The 16,044-nt window shown below is 33.6% G+C and overlaps 1 protein-coding gene across 2 annotated transcripts in view; it reads left to right on the top strand.

Annotated features, from left to right (window-relative positions):
* Nucleotides 1-16,044, top strand: part of LOC115440485 (atrial natriuretic peptide receptor 1) — a 362,779-nt gene that overhangs the window by 144,421 nt on the left and 202,314 nt on the right. The window lies entirely within an intron of this gene.

The following is a 16,044-nucleotide window of genomic DNA, read 5'->3' as shown; positions in this document are numbered from 1 at the left end:
TTGCCGCTACTTTGTGGAATTCGCTAAACTCGTGTGTCGCGTGTTGGTCGGTCAGGCACAAAGAAATTTAAAGTGGTCCCCTAAATGCGACCTTAACACCTATAAAATAGAGTCTATTTTTACGAATATTTTACGATCGCGAAGTTGCATCGTTGACGCGTACGCGAAACAACTAATCACAATCTATTGATTATGTTTCTATCGGAGGCTGTCATTACGATTTTAATGTGGATTTATGAATTTGCGATAGGTACTGAATGGAAAAATCCAATATCATTTTGTCCGACCAGGGATTCGATCCCGTGATCTTAGCAAAGCATCCGTACTATAATACAACTGCCAAGGTAGTCACAAATTAAATGTATTAAAAATACTTTGAAGTATGAAACAACTTTTAAAGGAACAAGCAATCTACAAATCATCATTAGGTATTGGTAAACGCATTTACTATTTTGAAAACATGTTAGATACCTATTGGGATGCCGCGCCGCGCCGTGACGCATCCCGTCGCTCGACATTTTTACCTCAAACTATCACATTAACTAATTATTATCAAGATTGTAACTTCGTTATTAATTGTTTGTGTGAATTGCCAGACTTGCAGAATGATATTTTATTGTTATGAGTGTTATAAATCTAACCGTTGAACATATTTATTATACCTACTTATCTACTAAAATGGATGAACTACCTACATTAGAATGTGTGTGTTTTGATTTAAAAGAATGAAACCACTTTAAAATTACGGAAATCATGTGTTATGTGTACCTAACTTATGCAGTTGTGGTTGTTTGATTAGTGTCGTTTGCTTATGATGATAGTTTGAGCATAGAAAATATTGTTCTAATGAAATGTGATGATTAGTGCGTGATGTTTATGTTGGCGTTGGATGTCCACCTGCAAGGTGGACAGACGACTTGATGAACGTCGCGGGAACATATTGGATGCAGGCAGCTTTTGACAGGTCTGTCTGAAAATCTTTAGGGGAGGCCTATGTTCTCAACAGTGGACTTTATGTGGCTGATGATGATAATGATGTTTAGGTATGTGTCTTTTTGTAACGTCGGCGTACCGTCGTCGCTGCTGGTCTAATTGTTGATCAAGTGATGTGGCTCGACACAAAACCCTAGGTAGTTAAAGCGCCGACATCAGCTGTTCGGTTGCGGCGCGGCGCTCGCGGTGCGACAAACTACCCTTGCGCTCCGAGTGTGCATCACTTGTTCGTGTGCGTGAGCATAATAATTTATCAATGACTGTGTGCGATGTTGCCGCTCCGACGAATTCTAGTATAGTAGTAGTGGCAAAGGGTGTGTAAAAATAAAATGACTATTTGAATATTTATTTTGTTTGAAAATTTTACTTTTTTGTTTTTGACCTTAGGTTAGAAAAACTTATAGTAAACTGCTTCTTTCAAGATGACTTTCTCGCAGTTAAATTTAAGTCTAGGGTTACAAAATGACCCTGTATATTCTCCAAAGTTTTCCTCCGGGTTGGTTCCTTTTAGCATTACCACGTCCAATCAATTTCGCATGTTCGTATCGCTCAAACGATTGTTATTACAATAACAACTGCTTTGATTCCGCAAATCTAATTTGAATTTCGAATTCAATAATTGTTTCATTTTTATGGCATGACAAATACTGCTTGATCAAGTAGGTATATTATAATCATTTTAAAGAAAAATAATTTTTATTGCTTTGAATGACGAGACAAAGTTGCCGTTCGTCTGATGAGGATGGGAAATCTTCGAAACGTCGGAAGAAGAATATAACATAAAAACCGTAATAAAATCCGAAAAATAGTTTAATTTCAATAATATTCGCGTAAACATAAAAAAAACAATCAACATTTTTAAACAATGATAATAATATAGCAGAATGATATATTCTTATACATGATACCTATCTGTTGGCTCAGCATAAGTTTTGCATTGTCATAGGTCATACGAATAAATCAACGTGTCATATTTAATTACAATAACTATACACCTAGGACCGTTGCCAAGACGCCATTCTACAATCAACGCTAGTGAAAACAAGAATATGTATAGGAATGGTATTTTAATGGTAGGTCTCTCATATGTGAGAGTCCGTCTGGGTAGGTACTACCGTAATGACTACTTCAGCCGCCAAAAAGCAGTGTGTAGTCACTGTTGTTTTCCGGTTTGAAGGACATTAGCCAGTGTAACTGCTGGACATAATGAGACTTAACATTTCATGTCTCAGGATGGAGAGCGCAGTAAAATACCAAACAAAACTTAGTAATTCAAGGTGTTGGATGGTTTTTCTACTGTTAATGGGCGGTCGTATCACATACCATCAGGCGAACGGCAAGCTTGTCTAGTCATTCAAGGCAATAAAAAAAATACTCTAGCGACAAAATTACCAGTCGCGCCTCTGCCTACCCCTACGGCGATTAAAGGCGTGAGTACTACTTCATTAGAAATAGGATTATAATACCGTAGTAGCGAGGTTCATCGCAATTTCCTTCTAGAGTTTCCTTTTTGTAATTACATCCGCGCTGTCTATAGAGTATTACTATTGTAAGCAATGGTATTTTAGTAAAAAGGTGTTACAGGTAAGTCCAAAACATCGAACTGCATACATAGATAACTTAGTCTATTTTATAAAGCTGAAGAGTTTGTTCGAATGCGCTAATGTCAGAAACTACTTACTGGTCAGAATTTGATTTTTTTACGCAATGATATTTTAGAAAAGAGGTCTTATAGGTACGTCGAAAATGGCGAATAATAACTAGATTAAGTTATATACTATACTATTATATGAAGCTGAAAAGTTTGTTCGAATGCGCTAATCTTAGAAACTATTGGTCCGAATTCGAAAATTCTTTGTGTTGGATAGACCATTAATAGAGGAAGGTTATAGGCTATATAACATCTAGCTATGACCAATAGCAGCGGAGTATTAATAAAAAATGTCGCAAAATTTTATTTCGTTTTAGTTTCCGTTGCTTGCGCTGCGTAAACGGTTAAAGGTATGCAACAAACTCACACGCCATTATCCCAGAAAGGTAGGCAGAGGTACAGGTCAAATACTTTTTGCCGTGAGTATTCCATCCCATACGGAAGGCATCGCCATATCTGCCAGAATTCCGTAGTATTTTAAAATTAAATACAGAAATGTATATTAGATTAAAGTGTTTTGGTTTTTTTTTATCCATTTTCTACAGACGAGCTGCTAGGCGCAAGGAAGTTTCCGCACAACTATCTTAGTGCAACAGGATATCCCGAGTCGTCTTGTATGCGTCAAAGAAGCTGTGCAAAGGTTACTTCCAAAAAGGTCGTATGAAGAGCGAACATTCACGTAGAATATAATTGCACAAAAAATTTAAACCAACATTTTCATAACACCTTGTTGCTATGCTATTAATTTTGTCTACAGAACGAAATGTCTACAGGACCTTTGTCTACAGAATAATAAGTTGCATTTGTGTACTTATGAGAGCTAAGCGTCGGTTTCAAGACATAATATATTACATATTTATGTTGTAATATGTTTAACTCTTATCACATGATTTATAACGTATGTCGAGAATTGTGTTTGCGATATATCTCTGTCTCTGCAAACGAAAAATAAGGTATTCTGTAGATTTCATGTAGAAATTGTTTTGCTCGAGTTTCATAACGTGAGTATATATAATTTGGAAGTAGGTATATATATATATAGCTTCGATTTATTTAGAGGTTATCATCGTGTTAATTCGGTGTTTTATCTATCTCAATAGCATTTCGTTTCCTTATCCTTCGTACAATACGTTTACTCTTAAAATATATCATAGTCCGGTTTTGACCGGCCGGCATAATTGTGTCGACTGTCGAGGGGTAATCATCTCTCATCAGTCGTCATTCTATTGGACCACACTCCATTTACCTCTACTGTCGGGTGCAGTTTCCCGTAAAATATATGTTACAAATTTCTTTGCTTGATATTTTTAAAATAACACTTTTAAACCTTTGAAGTATATTTGCACGAATATAAAACAATTTACAATACGCAAAAACGTAAATTAATTTATAAATTAACTAACCATTTGACAAAAAAATACTTTGTCAAAAATTTGTATCACGGTTAAACAATTGCCCGTAGAAAATTGAACCGCTTTTGTTTTTTTGCTGACCGCAGTCAACGACTCCTTTGTGGTGGTGACTCCATCGACCTTCACCACGAATCCGCCTCTGAAGGTGCCTTAACCAATGACACAGCTGACAATAACTTTGTCGATTAACCACAATTATTGTCAGTGCATGAGCGTGTTGGGAATCGTGTTGTAACTTTAAGCCTTATTTATATAATTTAATATCAGCCTTGTATTATATGCTGTCCCACTGCTGGGCAGGAGCTGCGTACTACTGAGAGGGTTTCGGTCTTAGTCCACCACGCTGACCTACATGTTGGTAGATTGCACATACCTTTGAAATTATTTTGGAGAACTTCTCAGATCTCTTTCTCCCTCTAACTTTTTCTTTACCGTCAAAGCAAGCGATAATTCACAAAGAATACACGCATAACTAAATGAGCGGCCTTGGGTTTTGAACCTGCAGACACTCGTCTCGGAAGTCCGTTCCACACCCATTAGGCTATCGCCGCTATAAAGCCTAACCCCCTTATTCATAGACGTTTTTTATCTAAGGAAGGAGCATTGTTGTGATAACAAGTCTGTTTCTCAGCTTCGTTTATCTGACAGCCAACTAGATTCAAGTTGTATCTAAATATTAGCCAATCACAACGGCCCTATGTCTACGCACTGCGAAGGCTGTCATGCCGTCAGCACTGAGAAACAGACTTGTTATCACGGCAATGCTCCATCTTTAGATAAATAACGTCTACGAATAAGGGGGTTAGCCTATAAGCCTCATTCAGAAGTTTCAATTATTGCTAGCATACGTAATTATTGGACTCTGCCTGAACATGTGCAATTGCGAGGTAATTCTGACCCACGTTGACCTATATGAGTATTTTGATAGATATTCACAAGAAAATGATTGCTCGCAATAATTTCTCCTTCTATCAGCCGTTTTCAATAAACGATCCCAATCTCAATCTTCAATCCGATTCCGAGAATGAACCAATCAGAATAACTCATTTGTACGCATGTCACAAAAGCTTTATTCTGATTGGTCCATTTTTGAGATAGATCGAAAAAGCTATCGGGATCTTTTTTGAAAATGGCGGTAACTGAGGCTTTATATTACTATTAATTTTACCTTCACCTCTATATTCAAAAATGAGACAATTTTATTAACTAGAATACCTTAATTTAACATTGTATACTCACTTTCAAAGCATATTTAAAAATGAAACAAACCTTATTAAACAAAATATAGGGCACGAAATACTTTAAACAAAGTAAAAAAATATATACAAACGCTTTCATTACGAACTTGCAAATCCAGTAAAATTGAGCACAGCTTTCAAGCCAATACGTTTAATTAAGGTTACCGTTAATATTTGCGTCTTGAACGTTTTTAATAAATCTCTATTTTGGATATAATGGGAGCGCGACTAGAGCGTGGTTCGCATGTCTCATTTTACTGTCTATAACTTTCTCTCCTGGTTTCGCGCTTATAGTTTTCTGGGAGAAAAAATTACCTATGTCCTTCCCCAAAGTCTCAAACTATATTCATATCAAAATTCAACGAAATCCGTTGAGCAGTTTTTGAGATTATGTAAAATGTTCTGTAAATAATTTGTACTAAAATTAAACATAATTATAAAAAATAAATGTTTACGTTTTACTTAAATAACATCGTCATAATATAAAATGTATGATAATATAATACATTTAAATTTCGTTACGTTTTTCTTCATTCAAATATTTTGATGTTGCAATTACCTTAATGATTTCATTAAGTAATTTATAATAAAACTACCAACCGTGATAAAATAAAAAAAAATGTTTTAGGTACTTACAACTTGATTGTCTTAAAAGATTATATGTACATAATAACAGTTTGATTTATAAACTGACAAAAAAATATGATATCAAATTATAATAAATTTTGTCCATTCAATTTGATTTAAACCAAATAAGAAAAAAAGGCCCTTAACTCAGCAGATTTTTATTATATAAATCGGAACACCAAGATCATATTATGTAGCTCTCTTAATCGTCTTTACTGGAATATTGAAATTAGACTATTTAACGATTTGTTTCGCGTTTTTGCTCTATGATAACGAAGGCTGCAAACCCTACAAAACGTCGGAAGTAAAATCCTACTACAACTTTCAGAGTTTTCTCTGACTCTAGCTTTTTTGCTCAGGTTTATTGACCACCCGCCCTGATAGCTTCAGGGAAGAGGTAATTCAGTCTCCCTGTTGTTCCCCGTGTACGAAAAACGTGTCCCCTAACACTCTGCTCAATATAATAGACGTATGGATTGCTGCTTGTTTTTGGAGGATGTTGATATCTATGGTGGAATTCAATGTGTCAAATCCTACTAATATTATAAATGCGAAACTTTGTGAGGATGGATGTATGTATGTTTGTTCCTCTTTCACGAAAAAACTACTGAACGGATTTGAATGATAAAATAAAAAAAATGCTTTATTCATCACGTAGGCGAACATAGTTGCACTTATGATAAGTCAAGGTACATGAGAATATTTAATTATTACTTAATTAAAGTAGCTTATATAAACAAAGACAATTTATATTGAAAATAAAATAAATGAAAAATATACTTAGTAAACAAAGAAGCCAGCTCGGGCTGGCAGGGAAGAAGAAATAAAATGAAACTTTATAGTAATATTGGTTATACATCAAAATAACACATAGGCTATAATTTCTAATGATTTTGTGTAATTTGCTCATAATATAACGAAACATATCAAGTAAGTCGGAAAAAAAAAATATCCCGGAAAACTCCTTCATGCGGGCGTAGCCTCGAGCAAAACCTAGTATAACATAAATACCGCGCAATAATTATTAAGTAGTTTTATTTAAATACCTAATTGTTTAGTTTATGAGCATAGGGTGAGTAGGGAAGAAGAGATGTCCTCAAAGCGCGAGCAATGCGTCGCGAGACACCATTATATTCTCATGTTACCTAGTCTATTTTTATTTATAACTTCAAGCAATTGACAGTTATATAAAATGAATATTTTCGTTAAGTATTCTTAAATTTTCTAATTTACTACTTTTTCTTTCATAAGAACAGTAATACATATAATAGTAACCCCCAGATAAACATGGGTTTTATAGTTAGATATAATATAATAATATTATGTATAGAAAATCATGTAATTTGTATGAGTAAACTGTACCTAAAAGGGAATAGATATATTAATAATAGGTAATTTGCCTAACTACGTTCTCTAATTACAAGTACGTATATTTTTTTTTTTGCATACCGTTGAAACGGTGAAACATGTTGCACATGTAAGATATTTAACATCATAATTTATATCATGTTTTATGTAAAATAAATTGTAAAAATAAAAATAAGAACCTTCTCCTGACAATAACAAACACAGCAAAAAAAAATATTGAAATCGGTCCAGCCGTACACGCGTGATGTTGTGACCAAGGGAAATAGGCATTCATTTTTATATATAGTGTTTAATTGTTATATTTATTATATAAGAAACGAAAAATGTAATATTTAAAGTCGGAGTTGTGTGCCCTTGGGATTTCAACTTGCGGAAATTCGTATCGGCAGTCCGATCCACACCCAACCAGGCTATCGTCGCTTTAATAAGTAACTTAATTTAACAAGATCAATGTATTTTGTATACTTTCCCATAGCCATATAGGAAAGTAATTATAGTTGTAATCACACGCATTCGTATAATCTTTCTATAATTATAGGAAACTAGCTTATTCTCGCGACTTCGGCGCATGGCTTCTCAGAATTAAAGCAATTAGTCTACGAGACAAGAGTGACTGTTATAATGTCCAACTAATACTACAGTGCGTGTATAATGTTGTTTGTTGACATAAATAGTCAATCCAGAGACTATACAGACGGATAAATATACAAAATATAACATTTATCATTTTTATAATATATTCGCCCGCATGAACAGCCTATCCCGCTCCAAAAGTCCCTAAAAGAAGACGTGCGAGAAGACCGCCATTTTTAATTTTTCTATTATCTTGTTCTATGATCTATGTCTCTGGTGTACAAGAAAGTTTAAATAACTAACACACTAAAGCAATTCATAGCGCTAATTACACGACGTCAGCGCCATCTATTTAAAATGAGATTAAAATATTCCATTATTCCTCAAGGGCGAGAATAACCGGGATAAAAAGTGGACTATTCGTTAATCCCACATGTTAGGTACTCGTGTACCAAATTTCGTACAAATCCGTTCAGCCGTTACTGCGTTTACTTCTTATAAACATCTTTAATAATATTTTTTTATTTTTACGCGAATGTTAGATATTAAAATCAAACTATTTTTCGGATTTTATTGCGGTTTTTATATTTTAATTTTCTCCCATTAAGATGAAGTGAAAATTAAATTTAAAACCACGATAAAATCCGAAAAATAGTTTAATTTGAAACATCTTTAATATTACTCTCACTTTTAATACTATTAAGAAAAAATAAAATTCAATTATTCCAAATATATAAACTTAATTTATATTAAGTACAAACAAGCAAACAAACTTCATTTATCTGTAACAATTCTTGATAATTACAGCATGTGAAAGTAGTTCTTGTTTAAAACTGGATCAAGACTTATAGGGCGATGTTAAAAATACACGCAAAACCAATAATTGTAATTGACCTTCGCGCGGTATGTTATGGATTGGCAAAGTATTTTTATGATTCAAAAGTATACCAGAATATATGTGGGCCATATCCTTAATAGAAAAAAAAGATAGATTGTTATCTATGGTAGTATTTTATGGTAGAAGTAAAAGTCATTTCATGTATGATGTATAAGTTTTTTTTTTTTGGTAAAAAACGGAAAAATTATTCTAGATTTTAAAAATAAAGATTCCTACATATATGTGCGGAAATGGCTTGTATCTCCAGTTGCAACAGGCCGGCATAATTGTGTCGACTGTCATCGTAATCGCCTCTCGTCAGAATGTATTGAGCACTCCATTTGACATCAGATGCTTGCACTTCACCGTGCCTGTACAAAAACAGTTGCAAGGGGTTAATTGGGATACTATCGGCTATGTTATACATTTGTTCGCGGTGCTTTTACCATTGAGAATATTGCTTGAATAGCACGTAATGCCGGTTGGCAGACTTCACATTCCTTCGAAATTCTTATACCAGTTCCCTGACGATCTGTTCGCCATTAAACCAAGCTATTATATTGATATAAAAAAAGGATTCTCCAAATCGGTTCATAAATGAGCGAGTTCTGAGGTAACACAAAAAAAATCACGTCGAATTGATAATCTCCTTTTTTTTGGAGTCGGTTAAAAAATTAACACGTACCTTTGAGAAGTTGGCCATTGATTTGAACCTTTTTATGGCCAACTAGGCTATCGCTGCGACAATGATAAATCGATCTAAATTATTCGCATGACTATTAGTATTTCAAACTAAACCAGGGGCCTTATTCTCTATCCCGCACGTTATTTTGACAGTGTGTAACAAGCACGTAACACAACGCATCATGTTTAGGACTATAGAAATTTGTCTTACAAAATACCATTCCACGCACATTTCTCGAAGATAACATGACACGGCCGCGTTACGTGTTTACACTATCATACAGAATAAGGGCCCTGATTCTTCAAAGTTTAGTATCGAAACTATGTATTATAATGATTAATGTGAGGTTATATAATGTATTTGGTTCCAAAATTTTTAAAGAAATATTGAAATTTATGAATAAAGATTTAATTATTTCAAATGTAACCTTCGATAGTCGCAAGTCGCTTTTACGTTAATTAATTATCGTAAAAATCCAATATTATGTATGTATTGTTTTTTTATGATAGTGACCCACTATTATAATTTATTTCAAATAAGGTGATAAAATTTAGACAATCATAACAAAATTGATTATTAATATTGTAAAAAAAAAAATACATTCTAAATTCAAATATTTTTATCGTGTAATTTAGAAATATAAAAAATGAGATATATTTATATTAAAAGCAGAGTGTGAGTTATTTTATTCGCTTCTTATTTAAAAAGCGTTTTGGTTAATTTCAATATTTGTTTCATTTTAAATAAAAAAAAATACAAGGATCTTCCTTTCCAAGTCACATGGCACTGCTCGAAGTTCAAACGGGTACGCAGAATTTCCCAACAAATTGCACAAAGGTAACAACGGCGAAGGCTTTATGATTTCTATATAACTATAAAGACAACTATACAGAAACAAAGCATATAGTATATCAAACCGTTGGAATAAGGAGCGACTGGCGTTCTGTCTTATTCAGCTGATTCGAAACGTAATATGAGGTAGCATAAATACAACGAACAATCATGCAGCTCTGATACCACTATTTTTTTTATTTGCTGGTGGTAGTTTTTTTTTGCACCGGACTCTATTTACCATCCAGTTGGGCGATATGGCGATAGGCTTGCCCCCTATCACATCATGGGACGGAACATACTTGGCGAAAAGTGGGTGCCCTAGTTGCGCCTCTGCATACCCCTTCGGGGATAAATGCGTGATGTTATGTATGTATGTGTTGTAGTGTTGGGCATTTTCCTGTGCCTGTATAGAAAAATATCAGACTCAGCTCGCGGGAAAGTTTATGGAAATAAACCCAGTTAATGTTTATGGTCTATATACATGTGGAATCATTTTAAATTCTGCGTTTCCATTAATGATAAAACATGTACAAGTTTCTGTATTTATTTTGATTTTTGGCCTATCTAGACTACTATTGTATCGTACATAATTTATCAATGTCATTTACACTAACAAGCAATTTTATCAAAAAATATTTATAGCAACATGAACTGAGGAATAATTAAAATATATATTGTTGACCTTCATAAATCATCAAATCGCCCCCTGTTCTTAGAGTGTTGAAGTACACGAATTTAAAAATAACTCATTTTGTATTGCATTAAGATTTAAAATGATTTGTACAAAAAACATTAACACATTCATTATTGCACAGCGAATATTATGGTTTGAAATTTTTCCGTCCATAACTGTGCCCTACCACTCAATAAAACGCTAAAAATAACCTCAAAAACTGGTGCGACAGTTAAAATTGCGTTCAATTCGTTGAATAAGATAAGGTTGCTTAAAATTATTTAAATAAAACTCCACATATGTGTTATTTTGGGCAGATATTATATTAAGAGAATTGAAACCGGTCGCGGTAAGGTTATGTCGGTGGCGAAAATCTGTGTTCGTTCGGTAACCCTACGTGGACGTCAGGCGTCAGTCTAACTTGATCACCAGTCTGTACACAACCGTTAGTGGGGGCGTACGCATCGCGGCGCTTTTACGCGGGAAATCGCTCACGTGTTACTTCGCGAGTGTTCCAATTTCAAACGTGGTATACATTCAAAAAAGGAATAATCGAATTGTGAAAAGTGACAGTTGATGTGTTTGTGTAAAAGTATATAAGTGATAAATGTGTTGAGTTGCCAACTGGCTGGAAATAAATGTGATTAAAATAAAAATTCATAAAGCCGGTGAATGCGATGATCGTTGGTTTAGATCTATTTATTGGTTTATTGAATTCAGCTGTGCAAACGTATGTATGTAGCGAGTTGTGAAGGGGATTATGCAAATTTACATACAAAAGAATTTAAATTTCCAATGTCTGAAAACGATAACACATGCAAGCTGACGGTTTTCTATAATTACTTTTTGGAACGTGTTTTTCTTTTAAAAAAATTAAATTGGCACGCCTTCGCGTTTAAGGTCATTCTAAATTTGAATTTAATTATCTTATTCATAAAATATAATGGTGTTTAAATTTCGAATTATAAGTGGTTAATTACTGTTTATTATACGTTATGCAATGATTATATTTTTTTCCGTGTATTGCCTGAGGGGCTACCATCGATTCGTAATATAATTTGCGAAGTTTTACGACCACAGTAACAATTGTTTATGGTTATATAACTCGTTTATATGACCATGGCAAATTCTGCCAGCTTGTTACTATCGAAGTGTGTATGGCTGGTATAAACATGCTATTTTACCTATTGTTTTTTAATTACGTGCCATTTTCATTGAAAGGTAAACAGATGTTGAATTCGCGATTATATTAATAGAACATGTTTGTCTAGAAATAATGTGGTTTATGTTTTTTGTTAATTTATGTTTAGCGTTGTGATATCAATTTTACGGTAGTTATTTGTACTGTCGTACATTTCACCATTTTTATGGGTAATCGCAATGCGTTTAGAATAAAGCCATTTTTTATGCGGAAAACCGGGTTATTTGTGGTTATTATTTCTTAATTTATATACATTAATATTATAGCCAGTATTATTAGTATTAGGCATTCTGGAAGATTAAAAAATTATATTTAATATTTTTTTTGTTTTTGGATAATAATTTATTCTATCAACTTAGGGTTGTCACATATTTGTCTATGAAGGTTTTTCACACGATTACTTTGTAATAGTTTCAGACATCCCTATTTTTGCTTCACATGACAATGACTTGTACGAAATAACTAAATCTTTTTAAAATAATCAAAAAACATTATCACGTGTGTGTAATTTAGGACACAAAAAATGACATTGGTTCGTCAGAGAACATATTACAATTATTTTATTTACACAAAATAAAAATTAAAAATATTATTTAATGTGCAAAGTGCATGTAAGTGAGCAGATTTTGTTAAGCATAATATTATGTAAATTAACAATTAATTACGTTTTGTTCTTCCTGAAAATAATATTAAATACATTAACGTTTACATTTGCGTTATTGTTAGCATTCAATGTATTAATCGGACTAAAAAACACACATTACGTACCTAACAACTAAGACGTGGAAGTAACATTATAAAATTTAATATGCGAAATAATTTGTATAGCAACATAATATATGTATTTATACGTCATAGAACAGTGTATTGAAATGAAACTAATTTTCCGGATTCTATCGCGGTTTTTCGTTTTTTATTTTTCTCCCGACGTTTCGAAGACTTTGCAGCCTTCATGGTCACGGGGGGGACTGAGGTGTTGTTCATCCGTAAAGTCAAAGTTACAATATCTACCTACATTTTACAATTATACTTTTTTAAAATTTTTAGCTGTTGGTGGTCCGATCTACGCAGAATGAGCTCACAGTGTCTTGAAGTCTGGCAGCCGGTCTTTTGGGTTCCGATTTAATTAAATGTAGAACTGGATATTATACTGGATATTATTAAATGTAGAATCGCGATAGAATCCGGAAAATTTGTTTAATTTCAATGTCTAACATTCGCGTAAACATAAGAAATCATTATAGAACAGTGTAGTTAGTGTTTTGTCTTTTTTTTTGCTTTCATGCTAACCGTATTTTTAGGAGCTATATATTCAAAATGGCTGATACATATAAAAAATATATATATTTGCAATATATTATTAATTATTATTTTTATAAATTCACTACTTTTTGGGTATCAGTTGAACAATTTAAAGAAAATAGGAACTTTATATTTACTTTAGTTATTGAAAACTTTATAGCGGTGATAGCCTAGTTCGGTGTGAAACGGATTACCGAGACGAATGTCCACAGAAAATAAAATAAATGAAAAATATAGTTAACAAAGAAGCCAGCTCGGGCTGGCAGGAAAGAAGAAATAAAATGATGTATATATGTAATTTTAAATAAACAATAAGGGAGAAACGCGTCGCGATCCTCTCCGGTGGGGACAATCAAGGCCCTAACCTAGCTAACCTACCAGCCTTTCACTAACTACCTAAGCAATGACTACCCGAAGAAGAAAGGCAGAAAGAAACTCCGGGCTTTATTTTTTTGTCATCAATTGTCCATTGAATCTTTTATATTATTATTATTAAATATATTCTTTTACTAAATACTATTCACATACTATTCACCGTACTGGTGTCCACCGGGCTTGCAATAAACATAGCTCGTGTGAGTTTAGTAGATGTTAATTACCCCAAAAGTCAGACTTGTTGATTTAAATATAAATAAAGGTCAGTAAAACAATGGATTTATTGTTCTTGCAAAAATACGTGTTAGTGTTTTATATATTGATGTTTTATACAATAAATTAATGCGTTTTATATCCTTGTGTTCGTGACCTGTGGAACCCTAAAGTCTAGACTGTTGACCAATTTCTAGGACATTCATAACGTTTTGAATGAAATAAATAGTTTATTAGCAACAAGCAAAGATTTTAATGATGAAACTTATATTGAAGATGCTCGACACAAAAGAAATGCTTTGTTAGATTTGTAAATGCATATACTCGGCATTAGAGTTTTGTGCTTGACATTGTGATAGACTACTTCCTATCACAATAGTTTAATTCAAAGTTTCTTGCCCGTTCTTCTCTGGTGAGAACTTTCCGAACTGGTGGTAGAGTTAATATTGACGGAATCTAAATAACGTATAACATTTTACGGATTCAAATAAATCATTTCATTTTTTCATTTTAATATGGGACGGATATAATGAGCAAGCCAATTGCATCTCTACCCAACCCTTCAGGGATGATGGTGAGTGTATAAGACTCTGATTTATCGATCTGTATTGTTTTTGATTTTGATAACCACCAGGGTATAATGAGCTCTCGATAGATAAAGCTCGAGTGTAGATATGATGTCAATAATCACGGATTAGGGATCATCTATTGCCTCAATGCGTTATGGCATATATCAGAATGGATAAGGCATCGAAAAGAAATCTTCGCGCTAAAGCAAGCAGACTCTTCATATTAATTTTCACATTTGCAATACTAGGGGACAAAGAGATGCGTTGTCGGTTGTATTCAGTGGGAATAAGCGTTTTTTTTAAGGTCGCCAGGTCGTATCAATGGTATATCCCCAGTCGAGGTGGGACATTAATTTAATATTGCTTGATAATATCAGATTTGTAATATACTTTCCTAATGTTGGGCTCGGGCCTCCACTACTGAGAGGGTTTAAGTCTTAGATAACTACGCTGGTCTAATGCTGGTTGGTAGGTTTAACATAGCTTCGAAATTCTCTGGTATGCAGGTTTCCTCACGACATTTTCCTTCACCGTTAAAGCAAGCGATAATTCACAAAGAATACTCAAATAATTTTAGAAAAATCAGAGTTACGTGTCCTTAGGTTTGAACCTGTAGACATTAGTTTGCAGTCCGTTCTGCAGCCAACTAGGCTATCGCCGTATAAGGTATAATATATAATAATATATATAATATGAAGCAATAGCATACGTAATAGTCTCTTTGTCAGACTTGAGAATTGACTCATATTTTCTGATTTTGATTTATAGTTAGTTCCTGGTTGATTGAGTTATATAGAATAAAGCCTAGTTGACATGAGGTCAGTAGCTAATCTGCACTTGCATAAGGATTCAAGAATGAAAGTTGATTGTTTATGAGTAGTGATGCTCACTATCAGGAGAGCAGCTTTCTCATCTTCTTGTTAAATAATAATAATAATATCTGCCCTGTATTATATACTGTCCTACTGCTGGGCACGGGCCTCCTCTAACTACTGAGAGGGATTATTATCCCTTATTAAATAGTGTAATGGAATATATGCCGTACTAGTTTTTGCCTGTCACTATGCCTGAAAGAAAAAGTTTTTCCCGGGATAAAAGAAGCCTATAGCACTTAGGAGTAATGTAGTTTCTTATTTGTGAAAAAAAAAACTAAATCGGTTTAGTACTTCCTAAGATTATCGCGTTCAATAAACAAGAAAACTCTTAAGCCACATATACAAATATAGATAGATTATACACAAACAATATAATACTGATAATAAATATGAAAGGTATGCTACATACAATTGGATGAATTTCAATAACAGGTCGACATAATTGAGTGGACTGGCGAGGGCTTCTTTTCTCGTTATAAAACGCCCTATCAGGACCCCACTCCACTTCCATTCAGTGGATTCTTTGCAGTGACCGTTTTAAAAATAAACAAAGATCAACTCCTAAATCAACAGGCTAC

The sequence above is a fragment of the Manduca sexta genome, chromosome 6, assembly GCF_014839805.1.
Source record: "Manduca sexta isolate Smith_Timp_Sample1 chromosome 6, JHU_Msex_v1.0, whole genome shotgun sequence".
Classification (NCBI taxonomy): Eukaryota; Metazoa; Arthropoda; class Insecta; order Lepidoptera; family Sphingidae; genus Manduca; species Manduca sexta.
The sequence above is the reverse complement of the archived record's forward strand: the minus strand, read 5'-3'. Positions and strand labels throughout refer to the sequence as shown.